Raw genomic sequence first — 12,759 nt, forward strand, 5'->3', positions numbered from 1 at the left:
TAATGTGTTTTGGAAGTGTGCAAGTATCAAGAGATATCTTTCTCACCGGATGAAATGAATTTGACTATAAATATCAAGAGAGACGGCTGACAATATTGAATTAATTATAAGTTATTTTTTTTTCAAACAAAAGATTTTATTAAATTCTAGAAATACGCTAGAAAAACCAAAATATCCGCCAACTTAAGGATCTAAAACGCTTAAAACAGGCCGTACCACCTAAAGCAAAAGCTGAAAATCATACACGAATTGCACCCGAAAACTACACCAATCCTCCCATGACAACCCAAACTTTTTAGATCCATTTTTCTTCCACCAAGCTCGACACGTGCACTGAAGTTCCTTTGTGAACTAAAGCATTTCATTTCTTCCAAAGGCACCACATAGTCACCAAACAAACCACATTAAACACTTTAGCTTTGTCTTTAAGGAAAGTCAAGAATTTATGGAGTTCAACCAAATTCTGGACACAAAGCACATAATTCCATGGCACCTTACATCATTGAGATATCAAGCCCCACGTAGTTTGAGCTACACAACGAGAAATAAAAACATGGTCAATCGACTCCGCGTCACACGCCAGACAAACCGTTGACCTCACCAGAATGTTTCTTCTCGCCAAGTTAAAAAAAGTTATTACAAACTATGTCTCTACTCACAATTATTGGCCACTGTCACAAATTGTGCCATTAATTGTTAACACGCATTCCTTGAAAGATAACATATCTCAAAATAATGAAAAATATAAGTGGTCCAACAAGAGAAAGAAAAGTGTCACCTAAAACGTCAATGGAGCAATAATGGCATTACAATTATCAATTTTGTCACGTAAGGTCATGAGGTATACACTAACTCATCTTAATTTCACATAAGCTCCTATTAATTTTTAACAAATCAATTAGTAATTAATACATAATTAATATATATTGTTCCTTTTAACCTGTGAAAAGCATAATCCATGGGCCTTTTTAACAAACTTAACATTAGTGGAGAGTGGTTTAATGCATATTTAAAAGGCCATGTCATCTGAACTTATGTTGGCCGTTAGCGTATACCTCATGGCCTTATATTGATGGTGACATATGTGAACGAAAGGTTTGTAATTACGTATTGAATTAATTATTTAAGCCGGATGGTGGTCCGAGTCTAACGGTGTTGTTCATATTAACAGTTCCATGCCCGAAGCTTGTCAAGTTGTCGTAGTGTGGCGTCCTGCTATCATATTGATCTGGAGCCCTACAGAGCCCATTTCAAGTTTTCAACGGTAAACATTATATATATGTGCTAAGTATAAAATAAAAACCCATTTGAGTTGTGAAAACTCTAGAAACTCATTCTCAACCACATGTTTTTAATTAATGTTTAAATCTTGTGATCCACAATTAAAGTAAATAAAAAATGTAAATATAAATATAACTTTTTCTCTCTCCTGAAAACATATATAAAAATTAGTAAAAAAATGTTAAAAAATAACAAAACATTTTTTTTTGATGTTTCGATTTTTTGTATTAAATGTTACAACATATATTACATGTAACAAAAAAAACGATGTTACATAGAGTTTTCGCGGGTTTTCACATCTCAAGTGAGTTTTCATTTTAACCTTACTATATATATATATATATATATATAATAGGAATTGATTCGTGCACAACACATAAATGAACAATTTGGATTTGCCCACAATATATAAATGTTTGGGATGAACAGGTAAAATTGTGTATAAAATATGTTTGTTGTGTACAAATCACCCGGTTTATCATATCACGATATTATAATGATTGATCAATCATGAATTTTGAGTTGAAGAGGTAGGTCCCAGCAGAGCCCAGTTGGACCCACAAGACTCACCTCAAAGAGGGACGTCTGCGCAGTTGAACCCGCAAGACTCACCTTCAACAGGGACGTCTGCGCAAAGGCTAAACTCGCAACTCACCTTGAAGAGAGACGTCTGCGCAATAACCAACTGGATCCGCAGGACCCACCATGCTCAGAGACGTGACGTCCTTACGCGCAGTACGCAAGCTGTTCCCGCAGGAAAAGCCTCCCAATGGTCGACGTACTCCGCCTGTTCCCGCAGCAACGGATACTAGCCATCAGGGAAGGTTCTGATAGGCGGGGACGAACCCGATGGAGCCGGCCTCTTCACGCCGCTCACCGTCGTCATCCTGGGCTGCTCAGAGGTGACAGCTGTCTCAACCTCTGGAACAATGGTCTCACCAACACCAGGGTTCCCCTCCGCCTCCTCGCTCTCGGTCTCCGAGTCAGACCGGTTAACCTGATCGGCGGAGGCAACCTTCGCCTTGCCCTTCCCGCCAGCAGCCTTCTTCCTCCTCGCGAAGAAAGGACCATCTGCGGATTCCTCATCAGAAGACAAGATTAGAGGAATTCCAGCAGAGGTTTGAGCATGGAGAGGGCGGGGGTTAAAGAGTTCCTTACCTGGCCGCGTGGCACTCAAAATCTCATGGTCTGGCGGGTAGACCTCCACAAACCGACCCGCCGTCTGCTCAAGGATGGGCAACTCGTTCTCATCAAGAGCACGAGTACCCAGCCGAGCAGGACCACCAGCCTCCCGCGGATGCAGGAGCGATTGTAAGTCATTCCCCTCTGAAATAAAAAGAGAAACAGTTAGAAGAAAAACCCTAAATCAGCAAAGAAGACGGAGCATACCGTAAGGGATAGAGTTCAAACCGTATTCGAGGACGATGGGAATCTGTGGCGCCTCCGCCCCAGCATCCTTCCACACCCGGCTCATCCCGGGCATCACCATCCCGGACTCCGCAAAGCGGTAAACCGGAGACTGGACCCGGGAAATCCTGGAGAACCATTCCGCCTCCTGGTAGTTGGAGGCGTGAAGGTTCGGGAGAGCTCTCCCGTTCTTGAACGTCATCGCTATGGGGACGACGCGAGCGGAGATATAGAAGAACTCCCGCTTCCAAGACCGAAGACTGCGCTCGGTAACGCAGATCTTCAAACCCTTGATCCGATTGACCAAGGTATACCACCCCTGGATGCACCTCCAGGAATAGAAGGTCATCAGGCGGTCGACATGGGGCTCCACGCCCAGAATGAGGCACACCCATTCAAAATGACGAATCTTGGCGATCGCCATTGGGTGTACCTCCGTCAGATGTACACCGTGTCTCTCCAAAACACGGTACACAAACTTCGTCAATGGGAACCTGAGATTCCCATAAACGAAGAATGCGGCATACACCCCTATCTTGCCCTTGGGGGCATCGTACACCGTCTGATGAGGCTTAGGAAACTCAGGCTCGAAAGGCTCGAGCATGAACTTCCTAACAATGTACTGGTACAGGTCGACGGTAAGAGCACACTGGCACTCACCAGCAGTACTCTTATCGTCCTTATCAGAAGTAGACGACGGATTCTCGGCATACACGTCAGACTCCTCGGCGGTAGCCTCAAGATCATGAACGGAAGACATGTTTTGAATGTAAAGAAGAACGATTTCAGAAGAATGCTCGACAGAAAAGTTAGAGTATTCGCCGGAAATCGTTTAGAAGAAGAAGAGAGGTGAAACTGTAAGTTGAGATGCAACCTCTCCTCCCTTTATATACTCATCGCAATGAATGCGATGAATTTAATGCGAAAGAGAGAGGAAAGCACAGGTGCAATGAAACTATGACACGTGGAATATGCAAGCTGGCAACAATTGTTGACAGGACGCGTGCCGTAAACTTCGCGGCCACGCGCCCGAAAACTCGCGCCCACGCGCCTGAAAAAGCGTCTGGAATAACCATATACTGTCACGTCGCCATAACTTCCTGCACGTCCTGACACTGTCAGAAGAAACCGTCGGACGACGTTTCAACAGTTTGGACTGTTATTATCCTTTCACCAACTCTTCGAATTTCAAAAAGATTCAAAAAGATTCAAAAGTAAGCGGGACAATACCCCTTACCTTGGCAACCAAGTAACTATAAGACAGGTGCGAGTACAGTGTTAAGGCAAAACCCTTCACATACTTAGCACCTGCAGGGAATTGAAGCCAAGAATACCTCGGCAACCAAGTAACTATAAGACGGGTGCGGGTACAGTGTCAAGGCAAAACCCTTCACATACTTAGCACCCGCAGGGAATTGAAGCCAGGAATACCTTGGAAGTAAAGTAACTATAAGACGAGTGCGGGTACAGTGTCAAGGCGAAACCCTTCACATACCTAGCACTCCGCAGGGAATTGAAACCAAGAAGGATCTTCTGGGCCATGCTTGCGGAAACGGGAATAACATCCCCGCATAGCGGGAACGTCGAGAACTAGATTGTTTGAAGCTCCAAGATGGAATTGGTTGTTTAACATAATTGATCGCTATGTTCAAAACTACCAAAACCTCATGGAGAATCTACACAAGTGGAACTCAACGCTCCTGACTTGCGAGGAGGTTACAGACCTACCCGCATCATACCCAAAGATCAAGCAGAAAAGTCGGGAATTTCTGCACGGGACATTAGGACTTCCGCGGGAAGAATCCCCATGGAAAACCTTAAAACTAAACCCTTTTCAAAACCCTTTGCTTAAGTCCAAAAGTTCACCTCACTTATTAACAATTCATGAGAAGAACATTGGACTGGGGGGACTTGAAGAGGTAGGTCCCAGCAGAGCCCAGTTGGACCCGCAAGACTCACCTCAAAGAGGGACGTCTGCGCAGTTGAACCCGCAAGACTCACCTTCAACAGGGACGTCTGCGCAAAGGCTAAACTCGCAAGACTCACCTTGAAGAGAGACGTCTGCGCAGAAACCAACTGGATCCGCAGGACCCACCATGCTTAGAGACGTGACGTCCTTACGCGCAGTACGCAAGCTGTTCCCGCAGGAAAAGCCTCCCAATGGTCGACGTACTCCGCCTGTTCCCGCAGCAACGGATACTAGTCATCAGGGAAGGCTACCCGCGCAGCAAGGCTACACGCACAAGGCACTTAACTCTTAAATAATTCAGTAATGTCACCTGAAGAAGGAGTGAGCAAGCCGGGAATACTCCCACCCAAAGCCGGGAAAACTCCCGCCCAAATGAGCCAGTCCGTACGCTACTGGAGGATCTTTTGTACTGTACCTGACGAGGTATGGACAAAAGATCTGACCAAAGCTGCGACAGCTCACTGACAACAGTACAACGAGCAGCATGCTCTATTACTTAATGTCACTATCAGCCGCTGCCTACTCACCAACCTGTCGTAGCACGTGCATAGCCTGCAGTTGGTGGAAAAGGAATAGTACACAGCCGGCCTGGTCACTATCAGCCGCTGCCTACCCACCAACCACCAGCATGGCATGTGCGTAGCCCACAGTTGGCAGAACAGGAATACTATTCAACCGGCTGTACCTTCTTGGAAACCTACCTTCGGCTATAAATACTCCAACACCTTGGAATGGTATTATTATCTCATCATCTTATCTTCTCTAGCAATCTCTTAATATACACTTATATTCAAGAGCAATCTAGTCTGATTCTCACGCCGAAGGGTGGTCACAAGGAGGTACCCCCCCCCTTCTCAGTGACGAGCTCACGGTGTCTGTTTTGCAGGTCATCAGAAGAACCATCTTTGCTGGACCTAACCACTCGTTGGAAACATCTATTTAACCCCCAGATTATCCGTAATCTGTCCGGGGTCATTTAGTGTTTCTTCATGAGTCCATAATAAGTTTTACAGGGGAGAAGTATCCTAGAGAGTATGTTGGATACACTTAAATATCTCACAATTTTCTTGTGATTTTAATTTTTTTACTATAATGCACAACTTGGTCATGTTATTTGATGCCATTATTTATGATTCACTTTGTGAATTTAACATATAGGACATCTTACAAATATTAGTATGAGTCATATACTCATATAGTCATACTAGTAAGAGAGCCCGCACGTTGCGGCGGGAACACAGCTGTGATTCGATCAGCAGCAGCTCGTTCTGGTACCGACATTTTGGTAAAATTGTATTTGGTATAGTTTTGATGTGGGTGTTAAACATGTCCATGTTAGTTTTGGGTTTAGTATTTTACACTTTTACTAAATGATAACTTGTCAAATAACATATTGAGTATAATGATGATGTTTGCAACATTTTCTTTTATGTGGGTCGTCCATTTAAAGAGTCGTTTCTCACATATACTTTGCTAGGCTTTGAAGTGGCCTTCCAAGTTTCAATTGAAAATAAAAGATATAAATAACTTTTCTCAACCTTTACGTGGCCTTAAAACATAAACAATTTTCAAAATCAAATTGGCAAATCTCTAACAATTCATGCGTTCCGTGTAATAATTATCCTAGAATTGTTTAATAAAGAATCAAAATCTAATATAAGAGTATTCGCATCTTTGGGTCCTTTAATTGTTTTTTACTTGTAAAAGATTTCGTTACCCTACAAAATTTACAATGTTACCCTTAATGGGCTGATGCAAAATTTAATCAAATACGTTAAGTCGTTAACTCCTATTAAATGCAGGTTTGACTTTAAAAAAGTCAATCGGTCACAATACCTAAATGACATGAAATGAAGTTTACAATATTAACAAAATCCATAAACAAACACAAAATCTACATACAAGTCACAGAACTAAGAAGAAACAATAGCAAGTAGCCAAAGGTCAACCTGAACCTGAACTTGTCACTTAGATAGAAAAGGGGAGTAAAATAGTTGATGGAATTTAGGGATACAAGACAGAAAATATGAAAGAGTGAATTTTAGTTGGGAAGACACAAGAGTTACACTCCTTCATCTGGCTAAAACTCGGTTTTGTTTCCCAGGAAACCGTCTGCAAAACTGCATCCGGTTGCAAGTATTTCAGCATCCGGTTGCACATTACCCTTCACAGTCACCTTTTGTTGCTCCAGATCAATGTCAAAAGTTTCCACCCCTATGGAATATATAGATAAATAAACTTATATCAACTATTTTAAGTTGGGAATCTTGATTAATTTTCAAAAATGAACAAACCAATAATTAACCAACCTTCCATTTTGCCCAGAACCTTCTTCTCGGACCCAACACAGCCGTCACATGACATGCCAACCTTAAGAACAACAGTCTGCATATCCATCAATATTTTGTAAGTTATTAAGCCATTTGTCACATATTACAGTTAAGATAATATATGAACAATGCAAGTAGTTTATATATGGTTACTTGATATAAAATTTGAGTTATTTAATATACGTCGAATTTGAAAATTATAAAAGACTAAGGCTGTAAACGTAGCGAGCTTTGTTCGTGTTTGTTTGTTTAGCTTTGAGCTTGTTCACGAACACTAACCGAACGAAATTTCATGTGTGTGTTTGTTCATTAAGATAATAAAGTTGTTCCAATTCATTCGTGTTCGTTTGTTAACTTCCCAAACAAACAGAAATGAACATAAACAAAAGCATGGTAGTTTGAAAATTAAAAAACAACATTGTTAATCCTTTTTTCTAAAAACCACTAATATATTTTCATGTACAATATATTCAACTTCAAACTTGATTCTTATTAAAAATTTTATAGGGAAAAATAATGCTTACAAACGTGTTCGATGCTCGAAGAAAGCTTGGAAACTGGTTTCTTTATTCTGGCTCGGCTCGATTCTGAGCCGACCGGCTCGGTTCGATTTGTAAACGAGCAAGCCGTCACTCAGTAACGTAGCATATTTAGCTTGCAGTCGGAGTGTTTCCGGCTCGGTTTTTTTATACGCGTGTTTCATGTAACTTCTACCTTCATAAAACATGCTCGGATCTTCCTCGGACTTTAAAACACCATAGTGACCAATCTCATGAGCTTGTTATGTTATCTTTTCTTGTGTAGCACAAGACAAACGGGTTGGATTCTGTATGAATTCTAATTAGTTGCCTTCGGTTTCTGTCAGTTAATGTGATTAGGCCTGTAAAAAAACAGTGAGTTATGTAAATCTTTTGGTATGAAGTTTGTTCATGTTCATTTATTTAATAGACAAATGAGCATAAACAAAACCTTTTGTTCATTCACTTTAACGGTCCTAAAAAATTTAAACAAGTATATAAAAGGGCTTCGACGAACATAACTAAATAAACAAATGAGCATAAACGAAGTTAAATGAACAAACGCTCACAAACACATACGAACAAATGAACTTGCTACGTATTTCATGACCACCACTCACGGTCGTCAGGTCAACCGTATTTATACATGTCAACTCGAGGTTAACCAGTTTTTAAAATGGGTCAACCCGAACCTGACTTATTTTGACGTTTTGTAAACTGGCGATGTTAGCCGAACCAAAACACCCGTTTTTTTTTTCACGTCAAGTTCAGGTCATCTCAGTTATTATTTTTTGTTCCACATGCGGCAAAAGTGTTACAGACTGAACACCACCAAAAATACGAGATTCGAACGCAAGGGGAAAAATTTGGTAATATGAGAAAAATTATACTGTTAGTTTTGGTCTTTTGAGAAAGCATGTTTTCTTAGTGGCGTTGACCTTTTGAGTATGATTAACATTTTGGTCAGCTTTGACTTCGTGACCAACTTTTGACTTTTTTTGGTAAAAGTCAACATTTTTGACCTTTTAGCCAAATTCAACAATATAATGAATGCATGTAAATATAGGTATATATACATTACTATATTAATAAAATAATCCTAATTTGATTTCCATATTTTAAGACACTAATTAGTTTTAAAACGTATTACATTAATAAATATTATTTTTATATGAACTACTGTAATATAAATTCAAACAACGCATTCGTTGCATTCGTCATGAATCGTCATTTTGCCAGTTAACCTTTTAAATGTTATGTAGCTATTTGAAAGTGTAGATAGATGGTTTAAAGTTGTTGCATTTGTAGTTTTCATATCTATTGCTTTTAACTCATTCGCCCCATATAACGTTGACCCGTATAGTTAGACAAAAACTTGGACCCGTTTACAAAAATGATAATGTTGACCAGTTTACAAAATGGTAACCCGTTCACTGCAAATGATAATATTGGCCCGCTTATTGAAGTATATTTTTGTGACTCGTTTACTAAAAAGGGTATCATCGACTTGTAAGTCACGAAACAGTAGTTTTGATGTGTTCCGTAAAATAGAGAGTTTTTGCCCCCTTTACCAAAATGGCAGTTTTGTCCCGTTAATTAAAATCGACAATCTCTGCGCGTTTGCTAAAATGATAGCTGAGACCAATTTATTGCAATTTGATATGTGTATGTTTATATTGTTTTGATTGATAATTTCTGCATGCTTGCTAAAATGATAGCTAAAACCCATTTATTGAAATTTGATATGTGTATATTTATATTGTTTTGATTGTTTATCAAAGCAACAGCAGAAAGCCACATGTCGGGACTCAGGTCATCATTAGTAGAGTACAAGAACAATATGGTCTATATAGCCTAAAAACCATCAGTCACCGTAGAGTAAAAATGCATACCCGGTACAAAGTCAAAAGTCTTCCAGCCTCAACATGTGCTTGTACAACTTTAAGTTGCTTTTTAGGCCCTCTATTCAGAACATGCTCAAATGCGGCATTGTTACGTAGTTAAAAATACGCAATCAACAAAATAATAATCTTGCTATAACTCTATGACACTCGTATTCTTGAAAATCTGCAAACATGAAGTCATAGATTCAAGAAAACAATTAGAACTGTTAAACCTTAAATATTGTTGATTGTTACAAATCAGCAGCAGACAGGTACAAGATTGTGGCCACCAACACGTTAATTATTCATAAAAAATGGGCAAATTTGTGAACCCAACCAGGCCACTTTGAATAATTATTCATAAAAAATGGGCAAATTTGAAATGGCCCGATTTTCAATATTAAGAATTATAAAAAAAATCCGACGCTTTTTGTCCAAAAATCCGATGCACGGTGCGAGCGCATCACATATTCGATGCACTCTTCAATTATATAAATACTAAAGTTTAGTTATCTCAGCAACAATAGAAATATGTGATCCAATGAAGGGTTGCAGGAAAAAAAAAGGACAAAGAAATTGTAACAACAAGCATTCATGAAATTGGCCACACGTCCTTAACTACAACATATCTTTAACTCGAAGCTGAATTAATCATTCAATTGATATGCATTGTGGCTAAATGGTTCCAATACTGCCCCATACAAGAAAACGAATCTACACCCCTTTTGAGTTGATTAAACATTGTCTCGTATAACAAATAACTGATACTCTACAGTTCTAAACCGTGAACTACAACAATTTTTGACCTGCAAATGGAAATAAAGTCATAAGGGTTTGAACACATGCAAAAGCCATTTAGCTATAACAATAAATATTATATTACTCTCATTGGCCTAAACTATGACAACTAATAGTTGCTTGAGACCATATGATGCCCAATATCAACTATATGCATGTAGTTTTAAACATACAAATATCATAACAAAATAGGTTGCCTTCCATGTTAAAGATGGTAACAGTAATAATATTGTACCTTGTAATCTAACGACATTGCCTCCAAGAAAAGAAATAATAAACTTATTTACCTCTTTCAAGCTAGAGATGCCGTTTCCGGTATAAAAAGATAAAAGAAGAATTCAGCTAATGACCACTTTTGTTTGTCCAAAGCAACTGCCAATGGCTGCAAATATCTGCACAAAATTGAAATTAATAAAAGTTGCATACTTCTAAGATTTGCAAGATGTGAAAAATAACCACATATGCTAAATACTGATTACTCCTTTCGTTTAAAAATAACCAGAAAGGTTATTGTTGTTACTACATACACAAATAACTTGAGCAAACACTTACACATGACATTATTATAGCAGCAGGGGGATCTGAACCTTAAGCAAAAGCTGAGAATTCGCTAATGTCAGTTACAAATTCGTCAATCATGACCATTTTTTATTCCTAATACATGAATTCACAATTTTACAGAGTATAAACTTCAAAACAAGAATATAATAAAGATGAGCTGCGTCTTTTTTTTGAACAAAAATGTACTTGTAACAATATTACACCAATTTACATGACGAGAGTGAGACTCAAGCTCTCGACCTCTAAAGAAGAGAGCGCCTTATAACACACCAAAAACATCTAATTTCCACATCAGTTCGCTTACAACTACGTATCAAAACAAAGATGTAATCAATTATCATTTGGGAGACATATTTCAAATAAAGTCAGTTAGTCTAGCAGAATCGATTGTAGCTAATATACATGAATTGCTGTTCGTGAACCTGCTGTTTGCAATTGCTTAAGATTGTAGAATCATCCATCTACCAGATTTATACAATTGAATATAACCATCGACCATTGATTGGCGACTGATTGCAGACAGTTACAAGGAGTTTCATTGCTTCTGCTTTAGTAACGGGGGGTTTAATTAGGGATTTCATTGTTGCTGCTTTAATAACGACGCTGGAGAGACATGGAAAGACGCCGGGCATTAGGGCATTTAAGTTTAGCGGCGTCTCGTTAACAGCGTCTTATTTTGTCAAATTACCAAATGGTCCAACTAAAATGTTTTATATGTAGATATAGATATAGATTAGCTTAAGGAGATCATTAAAGCACATGTCGAATCACGCTCAAAGTCTCAAACTTTAAGTCAGGTAATTAGAAGAATTTGTTTATGTTTCTGCTAGATCACTTCTACTTAACTCCAAAACTACTACATTTCTTATACTTCACTTCAATGTCAAATTCTTCCGCTAAAACACCTGTGATACAGATGGACGTTGTGGGTCGCTAAACCTGCGACAGAGAAAGGTTTTGGAGAACTTCCAAAATGATAAACTTTAATAGAGAAAACGAGCTCAATTACAAAGTGTTTTTAAACCACAAGTCACAACCAACAAACTTAAAGATAAGATTAAGACTAAACAAAAGTTCAAACTTAGAAATTCATATAAATAAATAAATATAAAGGTGAATAATCGGGTTTCTTGGAGACAAGCTGCCTCGCCAGTTAGCAATGGCGAAGCTTAGTTAGGGTCGGGGGTGCCCCCCCCCCCCCACACGGTTTTTTCGCGTAGTAGTGTAAATTTACCCGTTTTCGTCCGAAATTTTTCATGCGTAGTGTAAATTTAGGTGTTTTCGGCCGAAAATTTGAGTCCCCCCCCCCGGCTGTCTTAGTCCAAGCTTCGCCACTGCCAGTTAGCCAACGGTCACACCCCAATAGAGTGGTAGCAATATAACTCCAACGGTCACACCCCAATTGCCAAAATTGTTATTGAAATGTTGTGATGATTCACCCCAACCGTTGTAATCTATATAAATGGATCATCTTGTCAGCTTTCAAAACTTTGAATTTCAAGAAAGAGAACTTGTTCTTTGGAAAATTCCTTTTCATCTTATATTTTGACTTTGTTAGACGCAGAATACTTTAATCTAAAAGTGAATTCCAAACATGATTCAGATGACTATCCAAGTCTAACGCGAAATTCTACAAAACATACACATAAATTTTCCTAATTATATTTTTTTTCTTATTAAACTTTTTACTAAAATATGTGTTTTCATATGCTTAAATACAACACATACGAAGATGAACACCATAAATAATGTTTCAAATTTCCCAGATTTTATTACTTACCCATTGATGAGCTCCAAGAATCACAAAACTTGTAGCATAAACAATGCGAGGACTTTCACATCCTAAATAAATTCATACATCTTCAACATAACTTAAAAACATTTTCCCACCAGATCTCAACTAAGCTTAAGAGATTTTAAGGCAGTTTCAATTTCAACAACAATTTCCAATCACAATACCCGCGCCCGAGTAGACAGATTAACATCTCGGGCCTCTCGGCCAGAATATATCG

The sequence above is a fragment of the Bidens hawaiensis genome, unplaced genomic scaffold (genome assembly GCF_021521415.1).
Source record: "Bidens hawaiensis isolate Kalapana, Puna unplaced genomic scaffold, B.hawaiensis_p1.1 tig00018841_1, whole genome shotgun sequence".
Lineage (NCBI taxonomy): Eukaryota > Viridiplantae > Streptophyta > Magnoliopsida > Asterales > Asteraceae > Bidens > Bidens hawaiensis.